An 11,631-nucleotide genomic window follows, 5' to 3' on the forward strand; every position below is an offset into this window, starting at 1 on the left:
AGGTTGTAAAAAAATAGGCAATAAATGAAAAGTGCAAAGCATTTATCGCCTTTGAAGTTCTTCCCTACAAGTTACATGCTGTGCTGTCTCTGTCTTATGGATGTATAAATAGGTAGCGGTCTGTCTGCAATGAGGCGATGAGTAAAGTTTTAGCTCAGTAGTCAGCGCAGTCATCTATGATCTGGGAGACTCCAGTTCGAGATCCGGTGTGGGGACCTCCTTCGTAAGGTAGTTTATTCATGAACACTTATTGTAACACTTTAATTTTCTAAAATTAAAAGACTAATAAAAACAAAAACAAGATTTTTAAGCCTCTTTCCACTTTTATTCAAAAACAAATACAAATAATAATTTTGCTGCCTCAACAAATACAGATAAAAATTCAAATACTGGGCTCTCTGCACATCCCTACTCTCCACCACCATCATCAAAACACCAAATGAGGGAATATCCTTTTGAAGAATGGTGTTCATCCCTCCAGAAGAGTTCCAGAGACTCCAGAGAGGCTATTTGAACTCTTGAACTTTTTCCTATCTGAGGGTTGTTTGCTTACAAGTTAATTGTATTTTTGTTTTGTATTTTTGTATTTGGACATTTGTAATAATTGTTACTGATGTGTGATGGATTGTACAGTGTCTACAACTGCTTCAACAATTAACGATGTTTAATGCTCTCTTGTGTCTTTGTGTGTTCTTGAGTGAGCAATGAAAAATTTCCAGGACGCTCCAGACTGCTGCCTGGTAATTGGCATGCTGTATATGCAGCTGTAAGCAGTCCCTGCAAGGGGGAAGTAGGCTAGACTCCACTTCACCCCTTTTGGTGCAGAACAGCAGGTAACACAGATCACTGACATCACATATGCTAGATGATGGTGCATACATCCTGCAGACAAATTATTCCATATTGCTATATAATTCCTCTGATACATCCCAGGATGTTCCCAGGGATTTGAAGGACTCTTTGAATGTCTTGTTTCATTTGACGAGTTTTTCTTGTTCTGCAAAAGCCTTTATGCTATCGCAACCCATCAAGGCATGTACACCTACAAGAGCATAACATAGGTCATTCCCAAGGAGCTGAGCAATGTTGCTGATGTTGATGTACCTTGTACAATTCCAAGTGTCACTTTTCTGCCACAAGGAGCAGCTTATCTTCTTGCAGTATCCGAGACAAGGGATCATAACATCCGAATCCTCACTCACAGTAACTCTGGCTTGATAGCCATTCTGGCTGGCATGATTTGCATGTAGGAGCATACGGGTATCTGCCTCCTCATGGGAAGATTTCAGCTCTTCAACATCATTTCAGTCTTTTTTGCTCAGACAATAGCATGTCTCTCCACAGGTTGCAAATAGCTGCTTGTCCTGAAGCTTTACCCGGTTCTCAGCTAGCTTCCACTGGTCCACGATGAATGTTATCAAGCTTGTTTTGCTGTCTGTATTACTTAACAGCTTTCTCCACTGCACAACATTATGTCCTGGGGCAATGTTCTTCCATTGAGTGCTACTTGCTGAACCATGACTGCATCTCACAGCATTCTTGATTTATGTTTTCCAGTACACATCAAACACCACATCCACCGCTTACTGTTTCCTCCTTTGTGCAACACTAGGTTCAGCACAGAACCAGCAATTTCTCCAAAAGCCTTGCCATCACCTTTCAGTTTCTGAACAAGCCTCATTCCATCAATGAGGCGTTCAGAGTGGTCTCCAATATCTTCAACTGCTGATGCTGATTTCTCTAACTCTCTTGCAAGAGCAGCCTTGTTAGTTTTCTGCAATGAGCCATCTGGATTCGAGAGTGCCCAAGGCAATGGACCAAGTGGATGAGCCAGGACATCTTTAATGTGAAGATCTCTACTTTGCGAAGCAATGATCATATGCCCAAAGAGATTTCTATCTGCTTTCAAGACCACATCCTTGTTTTGTGCTTGGTTTACTCTATCACTTTTTGTGATGCTTAAGAATGTCTTCAGATTCTGTTTTCTCATGTTACTGAGAAGAAAAAAAACCCTCATAGAACCTGTTTATATTTTTTGTGTTTATATTCTTTGTGTATACCTCAGCCCTAAAAAAGGAATGTCACAGTTCCAGTGTGGGTAATATATTAACACTGAGCAGAGTGATCACAAACAGGAGAGAGATGCTGGGGGTTTGTAGTCTGGTAAAATTGTACTAAACAGGATGATTGACTTCTCCATTGTGTAGCTCATGCGATCACCAGCAACCATTACCAAACCTCTATGGTTTAAGACATCTTAATAACCTTCAGGAAGCAAACAAGTATAATGACTTGCAAAAAAAAGCAGGAGTGTAGACTTAATTTCATGAGCTAATGCTTTGGCAATAGTGTGCCTTCTTCAGTGCTATAAGCTAGAAGTTTCTTCCTGCCTCCAGCCTTTGTGCTATAGGCTAAACATGCGCTGGATGGACAAGACTGGATGCACAGTGATAGCTCCTCTGATATGACATCAGGAAAGTCAGCAAACAAACAAATTTCTCAAAATCTCAAAGTGTTTCTTTAAAAAATGGTGTTGTTTTAAGACCACAAGGTGAAATTACGTCCCCACAGAACTTGTTACACTGACAGAAGAGGAGGGAAACTATCTGATGCTTTTGATATATTGCTGAAAACAAGTCTCACCTTTCCTTTAAAATCTCTTTTGCTGTCACACACACACACACTCTCACCTCCTCCTCTGTGAGAGTGGTAATCAGGCTGGATGGCTGATTCTTTTCATAAATTTTAGTATCTCCTTATTTCAGGCTTTGCTGCCTCTCTGCTGCCATTAGTCCCCCGCAGGCGACGGAGCCCATCTCCCTTGCACGCCACTCCTTTTATGAGGTTTGCCTTCGCTCACAGCATTACTGCCTGCCAGGCGTCCTAGGTGGGGCTTTCGCATACAGACCAAATCTGTCATTCCTCTGTCAGGATGCCTCCCTCTTGACGTTTATTTTTTATTCTCTTACAGATATATCGTCCTTTTTAAAGAGGCTCTGTTGAACTGATTTAAGATGATAACAAAATCTACTGTAGTCTACCATCAGAAAACATACACATGTATATTGTATAGCGGGGTGTCTCAGAGTTTACGGAGTCTGGAGATGCAGTGTTTGAGTCAAGGGAGTCATTTTGTGAATGATGGACTGCGAGTCAAATGCTGGAAAATAGAAATGTGAGGATGGAGGAGATGGCAGATAAGGTTTTGTCTCCCTCAAACAACACAGTCCAAACAAGGATTTTCAAACATCTGTGGCATTAAAAGGTTTAGTATGTGAGTGTATATGAGTATATAGGTGTGACTTACAGACTAGGACCTGACCCATATGTGCTTTTCACTGTTGATACTGATATTTCAGTCCAGCAACCAAAGGAATTGCATTTGTATTGGATCATTTTGCTGCACATAATTTCCATCCAGTGCCAATGGTGATTGGATTGGTGGTCTTGTCTTCATGCAAGAAATTGGAGTTGTGAGAGGTTAGAGGTTCCAAAATCTTTAGCCCCATTTGTGACCTCAGCACTCCATATGTTACTCCATGTTTCAGTCACATAGCATCAGCTAAGCTGTCCTACAAAGACAAACCACAGCAACTACGCTAACAACGAAACTGAGAAAAATGGCTTCAAAGTTTTTTGACTGTCCAGCTAAACGTGTTAGAAGGTAGGTAGAAAAGTGGTAATGTGCTTATTACATATGAATTCTTGAAGTAATTTTCATGGCTAAATATCATTTGACCTTTGACCCCAAAAATGCAGATACTGCACTCTGCCTTTGTGTGACCTTAAACAGATATATAGTGTGAAGGCAAAGTGCAGTAACTACAATCTCAGTGTCTAAATCCAACTTGATTTCTTATTACATTATTTCTGCATTGAATGGTTTTATTGTTTGCATGTTTAGAAAGTTGAAATAGATGAGTAATTTAGAAAAATTCAAGCAATCCTCATGATGGGTAAACATATATATTTTAATTGTAAAATTTATGTAAACCTATTTTTAGAATTAGATATATGCTCTTATAGAATATAATCAAGTTTCTGTCCTAGTAGAAACAAATTAATCAAATTTAGGTTATACAATTTAAAGTTGTTTAAATTATGACTTAGCTACATAGTGTGCAATGTAACATCTGATTATGGTTGTACTATCTGCTCCCTGTAACCACCAAAATATACCAGAGAAAGAAGGGGAGGGGCTGTAACTCTGTAAACTAATGTCAGTGTACTCTCTTGTCCTGTCTAGCTAGCTAGTGTCCTGTCTTGCTAGCTAGCACTAGCACAGTGATATCCAAACTATTATTACTATCTACTACAATCGGGTTAGCTGATAATACACATATGAAATAAGTTAGAGTTCCAAGTGGAGAACACTAAGATTTTCCTTTATTTGGATTGTCCTGAAATTGGTTAGAATACAGGACAATACATACACTGAAGTCTCATTCTTTAACAATTTGGATGACTGGTTCAGAAGCAGTAAATGAAGCTCAGAGAAACCAAGGCAGAGTGCAGTGAATACACTTTTTGGACTTTGTAGTTACTGCAATTTTTAGATTGTGTCTTTTCCAAGATAGAGCAAGACTGAACTAAGACAATTTGTCGCAAGATAAAACAGACATTTAAAAGTTCAATTTCAGTCATAACTCAATTTTTAATTGGTTACCTAACCTAAAGCAAGTGTTTTAGTCCCTTGAACTTAACCATAACTTATTATACTTTATTTACCATAACCACAATCTCTCATCTGCGACATTAGATGTATCAAACAAACAAGTGCTAGCATAACATACACCTCAAATACAGTAGTCTTGCTCCAAGACCTGGATGACTCTGTATGGAACTGTTGGATATTTGGTCTGTTATTCTATGCCTAAAGTTGTTCTATGCCATGTAGACTGTTCACTTATACTCAAAAAATGGCAAATCCATTTACCAACAACCTACTTTCCCCATGAGCAGTGGGACCAGTACAATACAGTATCTTTTCCCAGTGCACTGTTGCAAACATTATACTACTGACTAGGCTGATTTTAGCTTAGCATTACACATGCAAAGCATGTTTTTCCCTGATTCTCATGGAACTCATCCTTAGATTTCCAGTCCAATATTAATCAGTCATTAAAAGTAACATTTTGCACTGTTTTCAGTTCATTTTAAATAATCATCACTATGAGTTTTCTTGCTCATGTTGGCCATGTCAATACCCTCAAGTCCTTTTACATCAAACTCAATGGTGGCTTACTTTTGAGAATCTAATTTTGCTGTCTCCACCACTTGCAAAGTTTAGATGACTTGATTTCTGGGATCAAATGCAACACTGTTTCACAATATTTTATGCACTTTGCGGTGGTTTATTTCCATGCAAATGTTGGAAGAACCCACCAGCCGGTACTTTTTCTTTAAAAGTGTGGGAAAGTTTCGTTTTGTAGACAGCTGAAAAAATGAGAGCTTTTACTAAGCAAGAAGAGCCCGGTTAGCTCAGTCGGTAGAGCATGAGACTCTTAATCTCAGGGTCGTGGGTTCGAGCCCCACATTGGGTGTAAAGCTTATCCTTTGGAGCCGTCTTTGGGGAACAGTAGACTTCAAATGTGTGCTCCCAGTTTCATGTTTAATCTAAGGCTGATCTTGCCAAAGAAGGCCGCAGGATCATCACAGTTCTGCCGTTTGTGGTCAGGTTTTGTACGAGATGTTCTCAAATATGTCATGCCTTCTTTGCAAGGCACCGCACAGAACAAAAGTGTTCAATTTCATTGACTAATTCCTAATTTTGTACACAGTTTTCTACACCACATTTTGTGGCTCTTAAGTTTAACCCTAATTATGCCATGTGTAGATATTGTAGAAAGAAATGACACTGACATTGAACATAATCCAGGTTTGTGGACATTCTGTTTGGCAAAAGGGTTGGAGATTTTCAAGTGGAACCTGCACACAGCCATAATTTTGTGCCAATAATCCAAACTTCATCTTAAAAAATCCAAATTGATATTTTGTTTATACTTCACTGTTATGTAGAAAAAGCTCTGCTACAATATTGGACCATCATGGGGCGCTACAACTCTGCTGAATATGTAGTGCATACTACAAAGGTCACAGGCTGGATTGGGACATGCAATAGCAGTCCCTCCCAACACCATCAAGTACAGTAGTTTTTTGTTTGCCACAAACTGGACCAACAGTGATCTGTGTCAGTGCTATCTCATGGCATGAAGGTTGAGCGTTTCTCTGTGGCATCTCTGCCGCTTTGTCTGACCTTTTATTTAATTAGCAGGGATCTAATAGACAGCAGACAAATGTAATGATTTTACACTGCTGAGAGGAAGAAAGACAGCATTAGCATAGAGAAATATTAAACAGTGGACTTCGTATATGGCTGCACAGCTCAGAGGAGAGGGGTGACTGTTCAGAGACAGAGGGAAAGATGATGCATTCAGGCCTGGTGAGAGGAAAAAAGAGGAAGGATATGTAAGATGAAAGACTGTACAGTAGCTAGCTGAACTGAAGGAAATAAACTGACAGAATGAACATTTAAAATGTTTCCAGCAGAAAAGCGAAAGCAGTCTTTTGACAAATTATTAGTAGGGGACAAAATGTTCTTTTTCTTTAGTATCAGCTAATGACGGTCATATTTTATTTTTCAGTACAGTACAGTCACCATGGAGATATAGCATACACATGGGGTAGACAGCAGGTATAAAAGTTTGAGGTGGTGCTGGTGACAAATTTGACGTCTGACAGCTGAACTGAAAGAAATGTGACATTCTTGACAGGCTGTGTACAATGAAATTGAACCAGCATAAAGAGCATGAGACAACTTTTGTGATATTGATGAAATGTTATAAAAATGTGCCAATCAGCTTTTTTTATTCATCAAAATCATGCAGCAAAATGAGAATCAGAAATCACAAAATGTTGCAAGGAGCCCAGCTATTATACTGGAAGCCAAAGAGGACATGTCTTTTTATTTTGTTTGTTCCCAGTTATATCCAGAAAATTATCTCATGAGCTTGAGAGGCCTGTTTTTGTAAAATTAGAGCTGAAACAATTCAGTCAATTAGGTGAATTGGTTAAAATTAATCAGATTTCAATTAATTATTTTTAATGAATAATTAGTCTTTTTAAGTCATTTGCACAAGTAAACAAAAAAACAAACAAAAAAAACATTACATGCTAAAAAAAAAAATCAATTCTGAACATTTGCACCCTTTTTCTCTGTTTTTAATAATTACTCATCTTGGCTTCACCTCCCATTATTCATGCTATGATAATTATCACTTTAAATTCATATCCATATTCATTCTTGTAGAGGTTTCTCTTTTTTCCTCTTTTGTAACTTTATAATCTTTACCCTCATGCACTAACACATATATATTTACATGTACATACTTACAACCGCATACCTAACACACAATGACTCATACCACAACATACACACCACCACCAGAATTCATCTCACCCTTCAACTCTTAGCCTCCCTGCTTCTGTTGCACACATACTCTGTCACCACGACTGGAACCAGGATTGTAGACATGCTGCAAAGTGTCTGTAATGTTCTTTTTTCCACCCTATTTTGCTCAATGGTTAATTTCTTTCCCTGCTTGAAACATAAATGCAATTTCAAAGGTCTCTCCTCACCAACAGAGACAAAAGTTCGGTGGGAAATAGTGAACACTTTATTGTTAGGCTATAGTTAAACACTCATTTTATTTTCATATATAAAATATCCAGCATGTGTTTTATGTCATTGTCGATTGAATATTTTTCTTTTAGTTCAGCCAGAATAAGCAATTTTAATTTATCATGTTGGGTTGTACAAGAACTCAAAAAAACTTATAAAAAAATATTGAAATCATTGATAAAATAATCTACAGATGAACTAATAACAGAAGTAATACTTAGAGAACAACTCATCTTTTAACTCATCACTATTTTGTGACCGTCACGTGAAAAAAACTAAACGAAAAAAATTTCCCCCTCGTAAAAACATACCTTTTTTTTTTCCCTCCATCACACAGAAATCTATCACAAAAAGAGAAAACATGTATATATATGGCTTCCCATAGTGTTAGGTGACAGGGAAAAGTAGTTAAAACCCTGAGAGAAGAGAGGGAGAGAAAGAGGAAGAGAGGAAAAAGTTAGAGAAGAGGAGAGAATGAGACTCTCAGAAACACCTCAGCGGCAGAATGAGGCAGGTGTTTAATTTGAGAATTAAGACAGTGTGAAAGTTCATAAGTATGCTAATGGCTCTGTGCCTGAGTGTGCCAGATGAAGCTTCCTCGTCTGCTCAGGAGGAAGAAGAAACTCACCTGAAACACGAGCTGTAATAATAATGCACAGTGAATTTTCATAGTCATTCTGCTCCCATTGGAAAAAAACAAAACAAAAAAAAAAACAACATTTAGTGACACATGGCTGCCTGCGCCAGCCTTGACCATAAAGCATCATCAACTATTACAGTAAAGTCATTTCACCACAGCAGTGGGCATGTAATCTATCTGCCTGCTGGTACTGTATCATCCCTGCTGAGGCCTATGAAATAATTTGTCTTATAGATGATAAAAAAAAAAACATTAACATATACACTAAGACACAATGCAAGCAACACACACACACACACACAAAACAATATACCATATTTCATGCCCTCTGCCCACCCTGGGGTCTCAGACAGACAATCATTAAATTAACATTCAGTCACGTAGGTTTAGACACTGCAGATTTATCCGACTTCAAAAAGCTGCAAATAATAGCTTTTACACAGCTGGGATTCTCACAATATCACTTCTTACAATAACTTTTATTATTCTCTTTGTGTTTAAACGATGGAGGATGTGAAGGTTCAACACAACTGCGGTCATGTTTGATTTGATCTGGTTAGCCTACAGTATGTCCACAGAGATGGAAAGGGAGGAAAATAAATAGTTCAATGCAACTTCTGAGAGGGAAAAAGGTCCAAATTTAAGTAAGAAATGAAAGATATTAAAGTAAGAAATATATATTTAAGTAAGAAAAACATATGATATAACATTTTCTCAGAGGTTATACTGGGAAATTGAGGGAAAAACCCTCAGCATTGATCTGAGAATCAAACATAAATGAATGTTTCCTTGGTGTTAGTTGTGGTTTGTACACTTATATATCTGTAATAACTGTAATAACCAAAAATAAAGAACTTTACATTTTATTTATCCTTCTGCAGTGACAGCGCCCCCTACATTCCTGTTCACCAAGGGGTGTGAACTTCTAGTTCTGATAACTGTTATTCAGTTGGTGCAATATTTGTGTTTCCCATCACTAAATAAAGTTCACTGTATCACTGTAATACCAACAGCATAACAGTCACTTTTGAGCATTCATGTTTAAGCATACCTTTGTATATATATTTTTTTAGCCGGCCATCAGTCCCAACAAGCAATTCTTTCCAGAGCCACCATTTTGCTCCAGTGTTTGACTGACACAGGAAATCCACAACAGAAGAAGCACTGACACCCATGACAGAAGCCTCAATATGCATTTTTCTAAAAAAATGTCCAGACTAGTAGTGGAAACATGACATTAGGAAATGGGAAGCAAAACACTGGTCTCCTGCAGCAAAGGCTGCTTTTTGCCATCTAATTACCTATCTAGCCATCCCTCCATCCCACCGCCTCCTAATAAAGAAGTCACCTTGCACCTTGGTTCCACTGGGCATGGCTGCGTCGCGTTACAGCTGCAACATAGTTTTGTTCCATCCTCCGCATGGTGTCATACCCCACCGGGAACATTTCAGAAGTGGAGCGACTGTGGTCAAGCCAGCCGCCTTTTAAATTCATTTGCACTCCTAGTACAGTAATTACGGTAGCCTAAGCCAAACAAGCACCTTTAGGCTACCGTAATTACTTCAGTAGCAGCACAACTGAACTGCCCGGATTTGTTGACTTTTTGTGACCAACAATTTTTATTTTTGAAACTACAGGACACAACAAACACACAAACAGCAACACAAGCAGGGCAGCAAACTAACAATAATGTTTGAAAACCAGAATAAAAAATATTTTCTTTTAAAGAATAAGAAACTGTGGCAGTAATAAATGCAAATAAGAGACAGACATTCCCGAGTAAAAGTAAATAACAGTAGACTGAATAAAAAAGAAAAACAAACAGTTAAACAAAGCCATGTATTGTGTACAACCATCCATTTCTACCAACTTCTAAAGCTGGCCTGCTCCAGGTCTGATATTACTGGATATGGAGAAGTGTGGGATGAGGGAAAGCCCTTCTTTTGAGGTAGTCCTTTATGGATACAGCTATGCCTGACCATGCCTACACAGTGGCAGGCTTGGCTCTATTGAGTCGTACCACTGTACAATCAAGAGATGCTATACTCTGGTAGCCCATCTAGCATTGAATCAAAGGGAGATTAGGATTAAACCATAGTGTCCGTATGGTCTTTTTCACTGCTGTAAGGCCTGTCAGCATTAGACCTACGCTGATTTAAATTGAGAGACAAAGACCAGTCGTCATTGAGCAGACAAAGGCAGGGATTAGGCAATATTGCAGATCCTAATAACTCTGACAGCATTGACATAACATGAGTCCAGAAATCTCTGATCAGTGAGCATTCCCAAAACATATGCATCTGAGCCTGGCAGTGAGCACAGTTAGGACTAGCAACTAGTTTAATTTTAAAACATTTGATAAGTGTAGCATATGCTCTTTGAGTGTATGAACTGATGCGCAAGATTTTTAAAAGGTACTGCTTAAGTTGGACCATACCGTTTCCCAATCTTCCAGACCAACGCTGTGGAGTTCCCTGTCTCATACCCTTTCAACTGCCAATCAAGCAGAAAGCTTAGGGTGCTCTGGCAAGAGCCTATTCCAGGGCACCCCATATGTCTTCATTGCAGATCTCAGTCAAGTAAAGAAATTAAGAGGCGCCCAGTAAATCCTAACCCCCACCCCTGAATATCTTGGAATGAATTGAATTGTTAAAAATATTGCTGAAAATGGAAACACCTTTAGTTAACCACGGGGAAACCGTAAAAGGCTGCCCACCTGATTGAAGGTGATAGTTATTCCATAGCAGAGATGTTTCATGAAATAAACCTGTTTACCCATCATTAGTCCTATTTTTTCCATACAACTATGATTGGTTATTGGTTATGATGCTCCCGTATCATAGATTAATGTTTCTGCTCCCCCTGCCTGTATATAGTAAGTCTTCTAGTCCATGTGGCTTCACACATGCTGCCACGATAGCCCGCCTTGGCACCTCAGATTCCTGGTTTCTGCAAACCTGCAACGCAATGGTCTAATTCAAGCATAATGGTAAAGATGAAGGACAGCTAAGCATCCAGTGGGGTTGCTTTTTCTAAGGTTGTAAGTTTGATTCATGCACACTTTCCTCCCCAGATGAATTGCGATATGAGGGCATGCATTTCTGTGATAAATTTAGGTGGTGGTACTAGGGGAATCATAAAGAAAAAAGAAAATTTGTTCATGTTGACAGTTGTAACTCTGCCTTGCAAAGAAACATAGAGAGGACCCTGTCTCTTCAGGTCATCCACAATCTTCTTTTTCATGCCCCCAACAATTTCCTGAACAATTTTATTAAGATTGGGGTAAATCATTTTGCTAAGATACATAAAG

General features: G+C 38.7%; 1 non-coding gene across 1 annotated transcript; it reads left to right on the forward strand.

Annotated features, from left to right (window-relative positions):
• Window positions 1-5,470: 5,470 nt before the first annotated feature.
• trnak-cuu lies at window positions 5,471-5,543 on the forward strand. The gene has a single exon. It is a non-coding gene; the product is annotated as a tRNA-Lys (tRNA).
• The last annotated feature ends 6,088 nt before the right edge of the window (window positions 5,544-11,631 follow it).

This window comes from Thunnus maccoyii, chromosome 16 (assembly GCF_910596095.1).
Source record: "Thunnus maccoyii chromosome 16, fThuMac1.1, whole genome shotgun sequence".
In the NCBI taxonomy this organism is placed as follows: Eukaryota; Metazoa; Chordata; class Actinopteri; order Scombriformes; family Scombridae; genus Thunnus; species Thunnus maccoyii.